The 12,194-nt window shown below is 42.7% G+C and overlaps 1 pseudogene; it reads right to left on the minus strand.

The window, feature by feature from the left end:
• Positions 1-10,483: 10,483 nt before the first annotated feature.
• On the minus strand, positions 10,484-11,401 carry LOC140200714 (sin3 histone deacetylase corepressor complex component SDS3 pseudogene; annotated as a pseudogene).
• Positions 11,402-12,194: the final 793 nt, after the last annotated feature.

Here is a 12,194-nt window from a genome sequence, read left to right on the forward strand (position 1 = left end):
GGAAGAGTCTAAGACCAGGCGACACAGCCTCAGAATAGAGGGGCGTCCTTTTAGAACAGAGATGAGGAGGAATTACTTTAGCCAGTGAGTGGTGAATCTGTGGAATTCTTCACCACAGGCAGCTGTGGAGGTCAAGTCTTTACATATATTTAAGAGAGGTTGATGGATTTTTGATTGGTCAGGGCATGAAGGGATACAGGAAGAAGACAGGAAATTGGAGCTGAGAGGAAAGTTGGATCGGCCATAGTGAAATGGCAGATCAGACTCAATGGGCCAAAAGGCCTAATTCTGCTCCTATATCTTATGGTCTTATGGAGCCAGGAAGTATCCAAACAATGGAGATAAAAGAGCTGAAGAAATATAAGAAGGCCTTGGTGAGTAGGATTAAGGAAAACCCTGAGGGGTTCTACGCATATGTGAAGAACAGGAGGATGGCCAGGGTGAGGGTAGGGCCAGTCAGGGTTGTAGAGGAAGCATCTACTGAAGTCTGAGATAAGGGTTAATGAATATTTTACTTCAGTATTCACCAGTGAGAGGCACATTTGTGAGGACAGTGTAAAAGAGAATGATATACTTGAACCTGTGGCTATTAAGAAAGAAGATGTGCCAGAACTTTTGAAGATCATTAGGATAGGTAAGGCTCCAGGGTCAGATGGAATATACCCCAGATTACTCGAGTACTGAGGGAAGAGATTGCTGCGCCTTTAGTAATGATATTTGTGAACTCATTAGCCACAGGAATAGTACAGATGATTGGATGGTATCAAATGTTATTCCTTTGTTCAAAGGGAGTATGGATAACCCTGAGAATTAAGGACCACTAAGATTTATGTCACCTCCAAGAGGACCACAACCTTGTCATGGTTTAGTGGCTTGTGTGTCTCAAAGACCTGGAGAACTATGTTGGCTGGAGTCAGGTCTTTATGCTTTGGCTCTTAGTAGGGACACCAATGCCATTTGGCATAGAGGCCAGACTAAGAGTGGCCCACCGGTTCTCCAGGTTTGGTGTTCAAGTCAGGGCTAACAACCTTGACTGGTAAAACAAAAAATTGTGGATAAAAGGTGACATGATAGAGGTATACAAGACAATAAGATGCATAGATAGAGTGGGTAGCCAGAGACTTTTTTTCAGGGCAGAAATGGTTTGTACAAGTGGCCATAATTTTAAGGTGATTGGAAGAGAGTAAAGGGGGGATGTTTAGAGATACATTTTTTACACAGAGAGTGGTGGATGCTTGGAATGCCCTGCCTCAGGTGGTGGTAGAGGCAGATACATTAGGGCCATTTAAGAAACATGGAGGATAGAAAAATGGAGGGTAATGTAGAAGGGAAGAGTTAGATTGATCTTAGAGTAGGTTAAAAGGTTGGCCCAACATTGTGGGTCAAAAATCCTGTACTATGATGTAATGTTCTATTTTCTATGTTGAATGCCTTGTGCTTTCCTTAATCCTACTCTCCAAGGCCTTCTCATCTCCCTTTCTAGTTCTCCTAAATCCCTTCCTAAACTCCTTTCTAGCTATGCTTTTACTCTCCAGATACCTTGTCTGATTTTTGGTTTCCAAATCTTAAGTATGCTTCCTCTTCCTCTTGATTAAAAGTTAACTTTGGTTGTCAACCATTGCTCCTTCACTCTACCGTCCTTTCCCTGTATCTTTGGGACAGACCTATACAGAATCTCTATATTTCTGTCGCACATTTCTCAAAAAGCATCTGCTCCCAATTGACACTCAATTTATTTCCATGCTCCAATCTAATACCATTGCTATTAGCTTTTCCCCAACTCATTATCTTCCCATACTATCTGTTCCTATCCTTGTCCATGGCTACAGTCCTGTGAGTTTGACATTATAATCTTGCGACTTGATTCCTCGGATTTCCTAAATGCGGCAAGTCACCAGCTATTAATCAGAGGATTATCCAGGGTTAACGGACATGATCGTCCCGGGTCCAGTGTCCAGATGAATGAAGAGTGGTCACTCTGGTGTAATTATTAAGGTAGTGATTTCATCCAGAGAGATGAACGTTTGCTGTTTGGAATCAAATGTAGGGGTACACTGGATAGGACTGGCAAAATATTTGTGAAGAACAGTAATACATAAAAAGAGTTTTAGGACAATCTGGAAGATACATCGTCACTGCTACTGTGGGTAGTTGTGTTTTCGCTCAATATATTTAATTAATTGCTTTAAAATTTCGCATCTGTAAATTTTAGGTATTACAGGGGTTAGCTGTCTCTCTGCTCCAGTGATGCAGGTTCAGACCTGGACTCTGAAGCTGTGCTGAATTTGCACTTCCTCCCTGTGACCAAGTCTGTTCCCAGAGTCTTGCAACATTACATGGGTCAGAAGGCTAGCTGACCACTGTAAAACTGAGCAGCAGAATCGGACTGTGTTGGTGGATTTGCACAGAGAATTAAAATTGGGAATATTATAGGAATAGTAATGCGTGGATGGTGGTTGGCACAGGTTTATGGGCTGGTGGGCCTGTTTTTGTGCTGCGTGATTCTATGCTTCTGTATGTTGAATACCCCAAGAAATGTACCCTTAGTCATTCAGTGGGTTTGGGAATGAGGAAACAGCACCGAGAGTGGGTGAGCTACATTTTAAGATCCAATCTACATTTATCAGTAGTCTATTTATAGTTTGTGAAGAAAAGCCACAATATTTCTCAATAAATCCACTGATAGTATGAATAGACTGCTCTGTAAAGGGACATTGTACAAGATGAGTAATGACTGAGTTTGCTGAGCAACTCATGGCCAGATTGAACAGAATTTACTTCAGCGGGGAAATGGGAATCAGAACAACCTACTCATGGGTATTGTGACAACAATCGAAAATGAAATTGCTAAATTGTGTTTTTTTTCAGATTTTATGACGACTAAAATTAGCTTGACTGCTTTTATTCTGGAATAATTATAATGGAAGGATATTATAATGGATGCATTGATATTAATTAAAAACTCAGGTGGATATGAGACTGAATCCAAAAAAGATTCATGCTCTAACTCATGACTAGTTACCAGCTGGTCTCTGGGTTAATTCAGAGCTGGGCAACAATCCCTTTCCTCCTATACCCTCTCGCTCCGTGTACATTCCTCCAACCAGAGCCTAGACGAAGACATGCTCCATCAGTTTGCCTCCTTTGAGATTTTTGAGATCAGGAGCTCATATTTACAGTAACCTCTGACTGAACTGAAAATCAAAACAGTGCAGAATCTGCCATCTTGAGGTCAAAACAGAAAATGCTGGAAGAACTCAGCACGTCAGGCTGCATCTGTGGAAAGAGAAACAGAGCTGTGTTTCAAGTCATGTTCTATGCTTTGCTTTCCAGTAAACAGCAGTAACTCAAAGCTCAATCAGTATCACTTTTGCTGTGACCACAGACCTGCACTCTCTTTCCACAGGATACACTTCAAAGAATTCCATGATTCAGAAATACACAAAGGTTCTGGTGGGAGGTGGGATTGGGAATGTGGACCTTTGGTTTCTACCAGATGAGAGGATGGATGGCCCGTGGCAACATCTTTTGACACCCCAAGTCAGAAGCAGGAGGAAAAACACTCCCTTTGACGTGGAATGGTGTGTAGCAATTAGACTAAAGCTGTTACTGTGCCAGACACCTGGGTTCAATTTTGCCATTGTCTGTATGGAGTGTACACGTTCTCCCCAATACCATGTTGGTTTCCATCGAATGCTCAGTTTTCTCCCACGTTCTGAAAAAGACGTACGGGCTAGTCAGATAATTGGTCACACAGGTGTAATTGTGTGGTGTGCGTTCTATGACCTGTTACCCTGCTGTATCCCTAAATAAAAGTTAATAAATAAATGAATTGCCAGAGTGAGTGCAGCATGTGCATTCAAGAAGTTAAACACCATCCAGGACAAAACAGCCCTACTGGTTATCTACTACTAGCTACCATAAACATCCACTGCCCTGACCACTGGTACACACTGGCTACAGTACGTACCCTTTACCAAAGCACACTCTCCTGGCAGCAGCTCCCAATCCTGTCTCCTCTATCGCCAAGAAATATTTGGAGAGCAGGTGAATGGGTACACCACCGTTCACAGGTTCCCCTCCAAGATACACCTCAGTCTGACTTGTCATTATATCACCGGTCCTACAGTGAACCAGTGGTGGCACAGTTCTGTGAGCCTACTTTCACCGCAGCTTTTACCTGCTCTCTTGTTTTCTCCAACTACCTTTGCAGCGTGTGGCTTCGTCTGAATTCGGACTGATCCTTTCTTTGTTTTTGCAGTAGCCAGCAGCAATCCAGTTGTCGAGGCTATGATACACCAGGCTATGGTACACAGGAACCAGCAGCAGCGGAGGAGTGCTACCGGACCAGGGAACACTTTGTTGCCAAACCAGTTCCCACCAAATCAATATACAGAGTGTATCTTTATTTTAAGAATTGCATCTGTCGTTCCCAGAGTTTGCCCTCTGCTTTGGGATCAATATACTTTGGTTGGTGCTACCGCAACTACACTGCTCACTAGGCACAGGTACCGTCTGCCTGTTCTGAGTCAATCATACACCTGTCCATCACACAGTGGCTGTGTTTCCAATTTATCACCTGCCAGCTGGGATACTGCCAAACCCGAGGATTTCACTGTTTCCCCTTTTGGTTGCCATTGCCACTATTCACACTGATAGTTGTCCGCAAGCAGTAAGGCCCGGGGCAGGCCTTTCTTTGTTTAACATGCAGAAAATAAAGAGTGCATTGTTAACACTTTCCATCATTAAAGAAATGGGAACTTGATTTTGAAGAAGTGTGAATGGTGAAAAGTTTGTTTGTACTTTTCACAACTCCAAAACTGTAAATGTTTCAGTTTTCCATCTAACAAATCATGATGTATTGTGACTAATGGGGAATTACAAGCTGAAAATTCTTGTCCTTAAAAACAAAACCGAACTCTGCTGCAGACGTTTGAGCCACTGAATCCAAAAGGCATATGGAAGGCATATGACAAATGACACTTAAAGGATTGACGGTGGATATGCAATGGCAAGCATTTAAAGGTTGCATGGATGAACTACAACAATTGTTCATCCCAGTTTGGCAAAAGAATAAATCAAGGAAGGTAGTGCACCCATGGCTGACAAGGGAAATTAGGGATAGTATCAATTCCAAAGAAGCAGCATACAAATTAGCCAGAGAAAGTGGCTCACCTGAGGACTGGGAGAAATTCAGAGTTCAGCAGAGGACAAAGGGCTTAATTAGGAAGGGGAAAAAAGATTATGAGAGAAAACTGGCAGGGAACATAAAAACTGACTGTAAAAGCTTTTATAGGTATGTAAAAAGGAAAAGACTGGTAAAGACAAATGTAGGTCCCCTACAGACAGAAACAGGTGAATTGATTATGGGGAGCAAGGACATGGCAGACCAATTGAATAATTACCTTGGTTCTGTCTTCACTAAGGAGGACATAAATAATCTTCCAGAAATAGTAGGGGACAGAGGGTCCAGTGAGATGGAGGAACTGAGCGAAATACTTGTTAGTAGGGAAGTGGTGTTAGGTAAATTGAAGGGATTGAAGGCAGATGGTCTGCATCCTAGAGTGCTTAAGGAAGTAGCCCAAGAAATAGTGGATGCATTAGTGATAATTTTTCAAGACTCGTTAGATTCTGGACTAGTTCCTGAGGATTGGAGGGTGGCTAATGTAACCCCACTTTTTAAAAAAGGAGGGAGAGAGAAACCGGGGAATTATAGACCGGTTAGCCTAACGTCGGTGGTGGGGAAACTGCTGGAGTCAGTTATCAAAGATGTGATAACAGCACATTTGGAAAACGGTGAAATCATCGGACAAAGTCAGCATGGATTTGTGAAAGGAAAGTCATGTCTGACGAATCTCATTGAATTTTTTGAGGATGTAACTAGTAGAGTGGATAGGGAAGAACCAGTGGATGTGGTATATTTGAATTTTCAAAAGGCTTTTGACAAGGTCCCACACAGGAGATTAGTGTTTAAACTTAAAGCACATGGTATTGGGGGTAAGGTATTGATGTGGATGGAGAATTGGTTAGCAGACAGGAAGCAAAGAGTGGGAATAAACGGGACCTTTTCAGAATGGCAGGCGGTGACTAGTGGGGTACTGCAAGGCTCAGTGCTGGGACCCCAGTTGTTTACAATATATATTAATGACTTGGATGAGGGAATTAAATGCAGCACCTCCAAGTTTGCGGATGACACGAAGCTGGGTGGCAGTGTTAGCTGTGAGGAGGATGCAGAGTGACTTGGATAGGTTGGGTGAGTGGGCAAATTCATGGCAGATGCAATTTAATGTGGATAAAGGTGAAGTTATCCACTTTGGTAGCAAAAATAGGAAAACAGATTATTATCTGAATGGTGGCCGATTAGGAAAAGGGGAGGTGCAACGAGACCTGGGTGTCATTATACACCAGTCATTGAAAGTGGGCATGCAGGTACAGCAGGCGGTGAAAAAGGCGAATGGTATGCTGGCATTTATAGCGAGAGGATTTGAGTACAGGAGCAGGGAGGTACTATTGCAGTTGTACAAGGCCTTGGTGAGACCGCACCTGGAGTATTGTGTGCAGTTTTGGTCCCCTAATCTGAGGAAAGACATCCTTGCCATAGAGGGAGTACAAAGAAGGTTCACCAGATTGATTCCTGGGATGGCAGGACTTTCATATGAAGAAAGACTGGATGAACTGGGCTTGTACTCGTTGGAATTTAGAAGATTGAGGGGGGATCTGATTGAAACGTATAAAATCCTAAAGGGATTGGACAGGCTAGATGCAGGGAGATTGCTCCCGATGTTGGGGAAGTCCAGAACAAGGGGTCACAGTTTGAGGATAAAGGGGAAGCCTTTTAGGACCGAGATTAGGAAAAACTCCTTCACTCAGAGAGTGGTGAATCTGTGGAATTCTCTGCCACAGGAAGCAGTTGAGGCCAGTACATTGGCTATATTTAAGAGGGAGTTAGATATGGCCCTTGTGGCTACGGGGATCAGGGGGTATGGAGGGAAGGCTGGGGCAGGGTTCTGAGTTGGATGATCAGCCATGATCATAATAAATGGCGGTGCAGGCTCGAAGGGCCGAATGGCCTATTCCTGCACCTATTTTCTATGTTTCTATGTTTCTATAAGTATGCGTTGTGACCGACACAGGTAAGTTTGTGAGCCCTGCAGTCGGCTCAGTGTATGGGTCGTGGTGTTTAACCAGGGCACAGCACTCCCCTCCATACACCATCTCAATTTTGGTCATTAATCCTTCCCTCGTAAATACTCCTTCATTCATGTACCCGTCAGAGTTTCTGAAATGTCCCCAGTTGCCTCTCCCGGCAGGGCACTCTGCACACGCACCATCTCTGTGTAAAGTATCCACACTAAACTTCCTTCCAATCACCTTAAAAGTGTGTCCTCTCATATGTCACCCAGGAAAAAAAAGGCACGGACTCTCCACGCTGTCTCTGCCTACTCCTATCTTGTTAACCTCTATCAGGGTGCCTCTCACCCTAAATTGATAGCCCTTCAATTACTCAGAAAGCATAGGACATTGAGGGGAGATATGGTAGAGATATATACAACTATGAAGGGCATAGATAGTGTAAATGCAAGCCGGCTTTTTCCATGGAGGTTGGTTGAACAAGAGGTCATGGTTGTAAGGGTGAAAGATGAAATACATATTTAAGGGGAACATGAGAGGGGAGAGTGTGGAACAAGCTGCCAGCAGAAGTGGAAGGTTTGATTTCAACACTTAAGAAAAATTTGCTAAGTACATGGATAGGAGGGGTATGGAGGGTTATGATCCAGGTGCAGGTCAATAGTTCAGCATGGACTAGATGGGCCAAAGAGCCTCTTTATGTGTTGTCGTGCTCTATGGCCCCATCAATGGCTTTAGTCATGCTACTTGTCAGGGACTTTATTTCCTCCAATTATAGCTTGTTGCATCATTTCTGAAGATCACATGATTTGACCACACTTTCCTGCTGCTGTCTGTGATTGATGTGTCACCGTATTGTACAAGAGAGAGGAAAACGTGTGAACAAATGCTATTGTGTATTGTGTTTGAGTGAGGTGGCTGTGTCGGATAACCAGAAGTACAGTATGTAAAAGCTGTGGGAATGGATGTCAGGGCACAGGAAGGCACATTCAGTGTGTGCCCTCCTTGATAGAAGAATAGAACTTGCAGTCTGAACTTTGAATTTTGTGGTTTCTGGCAAACGACATATTTTTAAAATCTAGCCACTGAGAGACTGATCATCTTGTGTAGAGTAAAATCCCATGAATAGTCAAAGTAATAAATGCAAAGATCTTCTACTTTAGGAGAACAGTATAGGAGTGTAGGAGTTGGGACCTTATATTGTAATTGTATTAGAAGTCATTGGTGAAACTGCACAGAAAGTACTACGTACAAATTTGGTCACCCTGTTATAGGAAAGGTGTGGTTAAGTGGCAAGAGTGCAGAAAGATTTATGAGGTTGTTGCCAGGAATAGAGGGTCTGAATTTTGGGAAAAGATTGGTCAAGCTAAATCATTATTCCTTGGAATGCAAGAGAACGAGGCGCAGCTTTATAGAAATGTGAACTCACCATTCTCTGCATGAAGTAATTGTCCTTCCGGCCCCTTTTAAATTGTTGCCCCTCCCCTTAAACCTGTGCCCCCTGGTTTTTGATTCTCCTTCCCTGGGAAAAAGGCTGTGCCCAATCTACCTACCTACAATCATTGTGATTTTATACACCTCTCTAAAATCACCCCTCAGTCTCCCACAAGGAAATGCTGAGCCTGCCAAACTTCTTCCTGTAACTGAGGCTTTTGCAGCCTGTCCACATTCTCACAAATTTTCTTTGTACTCATTCCAGCATAATGACATCTTTCCTATAACAGGGTAACCAAGACCATACATAATACTCTAGATCAGGGGTTCCCAGCCTGTTTTAAGCCATGGACCAATACCATTAACTAAGGGCTCCATGGACCCAAGGTCAGGAATCCCTGCTCTAGATGAAGTCTCAAAAAGATCTTGTGCACCTGCAACACAACGTCCCGATTTTTTTACTCGGTGCCCCAACTGATGAAAGCCAGCATACCAAATGCTTTCTTCAGCACACAGTTTGATGATATTGATTGAGGAATAGACATCAAACAAGACACTGATGAAAGTTTTTTTAAGATTATGAAAACACTCAGTCCTCTTTTATTGTCATTTAGAAAAGCATACATGCATTAAGAAATGATACAATGTTTCTCCGGAGTGATATCACAGAAAACAGGACAGACCAAAGACTAACACTGACAGAACCACATAATTATAACATATAGTTACAGCAGTGCAAAACAATACTATAATTTGATGAAGAACAGATCATAGACACATTAAAAAAAAGTCTCGAAGTCCCGAGTCGATTGGCTCCCGAGTCCCCGATAGCAGGCGGCAAAAGGGAGAAACTCCCTGCCATAAACCTCCAGGCACCGTCAACTTGCTGATACCTTGAAAGCACCCGACTATAGCTGACACTGAGTCCATCCATCCAAAAACTCAGAGCTTCCGACCGGCCATCCGATACAGCCTCCCGAGCGCCATCCTCTGCCAAGCACCTTCGACCTCTCCCCGGCCGCTGAAACATGCAAAGCTGAAGATTTCGGGGCCTTCAGCTCCGGAGATTCCGGTTACCACACAGTAGCAGCGGCAGCGAAGCGGGCATTTCAGAAGTTTTCCAGATGTTCCTCCGTGCTCTCACATCTATCTCCATCTAATCAGGATTGTGCACGGTCCCCTACTTGACAGATAACAGATATCATCACCGAAGTGGCCGTGCGTGCTGTCGTTGCACCACCATCTTCTCCCCCCTCCCAGGAGGTTTCCATTTTGTATTTGAAGTTGTACTATGAGTTCCCATTGGAGACTGTATGTTCCTCTCAAAAGTCCAACATTCCAGCATTTCCTCCACACTGCCTCTGAGTTTCTGTTGTGCATGTGGCCTGGTTACACAATAATGCTATTAATAAAAACATCGGCGACGTGAGCTAAGTTTCATGGTTCTTTACTGGCCGAATCCGAATTCGGCACACCCGTACAGATCAATGCGCACCTAATAGCGCATTCAGTGATGTGTTGCTAAAACATAAAATAGTCCCTTATTATACTGTAGGCTATATGGTACACTCCTACTCTTTTATTTCAATAGAGTATCAACTGTTTTTTTTACTGGGGCACTATGCTAAACAAATATGTTTACCCTTAACATACAAATGCCTACCATTTGTTTACTTAGTAACTTAATAATATCAAATTATAACAAGTTTTTTTTAAACTTTTGGTCTAAGATCCATTTATAACTGAAGTCTCTGGGGGGGGAGGGGTTCTTCTCTGCCTCTCCGGGTAATGTCTGTCAATAAACTTGTTTGTTTTAATACAGATTTCCATATAAAAATCATGAAAAGTTGACCTCTGAGCATAGGGAGTTAAGAAGATGTGCATCTTCAACTTGCTAAGAGGTCTAGACAGCAGATTGCCTCTATATAATGAAGACTCCTCTGTGCAGCTGTCCTAAATATATACACATCTTTGTGATATCACTTGTCTTCCTTACCCATATCTCATTTGTTCCAACTGAGCTAATTACACTGCCAATCTTCGTATTCTCCTTAGATTCCAAATAAATAGCCTGACCTTTATGATACCATCTCTTATCATAATATAACTTTCCATCTTCTATTCGTGCTTCATATCTTTGTGCTGGTGATTCAGCAGGTGTGCTGGGAAGATGCTCAGGAGAAGACGGAGATGCTGGTCTTTTTGAAGATTTAAGCTTATTGAGAGTTCGCAGATCTTCCATTGTCTGTTCTTCTGTTAACAAGTAACTTAACCGTACAGGTGCAGGTTTTTGTCTTTTGTCTGTAATTGGAACAGGGTCATTAGATCTCCTCCTCAGTTTCCTAGTCATTATTGGCTTTACCTCCATAGAATCTCCTGTGAGTTCCATTGTTAGCCTCTCATTCTCAATCATCTTTTTCTTTTCTTCCAACTCAATCTTTTTATCTTCAAATTCCTTCACTGCAGTTTCCTTCTCTTGAATATAATTCCTTTCCACTTGTTCTGTCTCCAGTTGCAGAAAAAGCTCTGCATTTCGTATTCTTTCCTTGTATTGTTGATCTAGTTTCTTCATCCTTTTCTGATACTCCTGCAAAGTGTCTTCCTGTAACTGCTGTAGCTGTCTTTTGAGAGATGTCAATTTCTCCTGGTATATCTGCTCTTTTACTTCCAGGTAGTCTTCATCATCCTTCTTATTGGCAATATCTGTCTCCCTTGCATCCTCTGTATCTTCATTCAAGTCGCAGCCATGGATACTGCATTCATCCCCATTGTCAATGCTGTCTAGCTCCTCCTCGCCATTATAATAATTGACAATGGGTGAGAGAAGAGCTGCGGACATCTTCCCCGCCGAGTTGCCCTCCTTTGTTGACACATCTAGTGCCTTGATGGTGTGCCAATCCAGCTGGATTTTCCTGAGCTATTCATGTCCCAGCAATGGTGGTCCTCCATTTTTCAGTACATAGAGGTTCACCTGCTGTGTTTTGTCTCCATCAGTCACTGTCACTTTAATTTTACCTTTGGGATGCACTTTCTGTCCTGTGTAAGTCTTTAGCAGTAGTTTAGTTCATTTCAGAGGTATGTGAGAAAACAGTCGTTTGTGGTCATGTACAGAGATCACTGTTAAAGCTGAGCCTGTGTCCACCTCCATTTTCAGTCTCATGCCTGCCACTTGTGGAGTGATCCTTATTACTCTTCCATTATCTATCTCTTTCACGCTGTGAAGTTGCAGACAAGACAATTCACTTTCGCCTGAGTCGTTTTCATCAGAACTGCTTTCTTCCATTTTGTGTACATTGTTGTGTTTTCCCTTCTGGGGTTTCTTTCTGGGGTTCAATCATCTGTTTGAACTTCTTCCATCTGGCAGACATTATAAGATTTTCTATGCCCACACTTCTAGACTGAAAAATAGCTTTTTCCCCAGAGCTATAATTGCTCTGAACTGATCGATCAAACATCATCTATAAATTGTTACATTGCTACTTTTAATACTGGTTTTGTGGCTGTCATGCACCTGAGTTGCACTTTTGTACTGCTGGATGTTGCTTGTACTGGCTGGTTACTTGATTTTATTTATTGTTTATTTTATTTGTTGTTTTATAGCATTGAGTACGAGAGTTTTAAACTCATTTTTG

The sequence above is a fragment of the Mobula birostris genome, chromosome 7 (genome assembly GCF_030028105.1).
Source record: "Mobula birostris isolate sMobBir1 chromosome 7, sMobBir1.hap1, whole genome shotgun sequence".
NCBI classification, from domain to species: Eukaryota; Metazoa; Chordata; class Chondrichthyes; order Myliobatiformes; family Myliobatidae; genus Mobula; species Mobula birostris.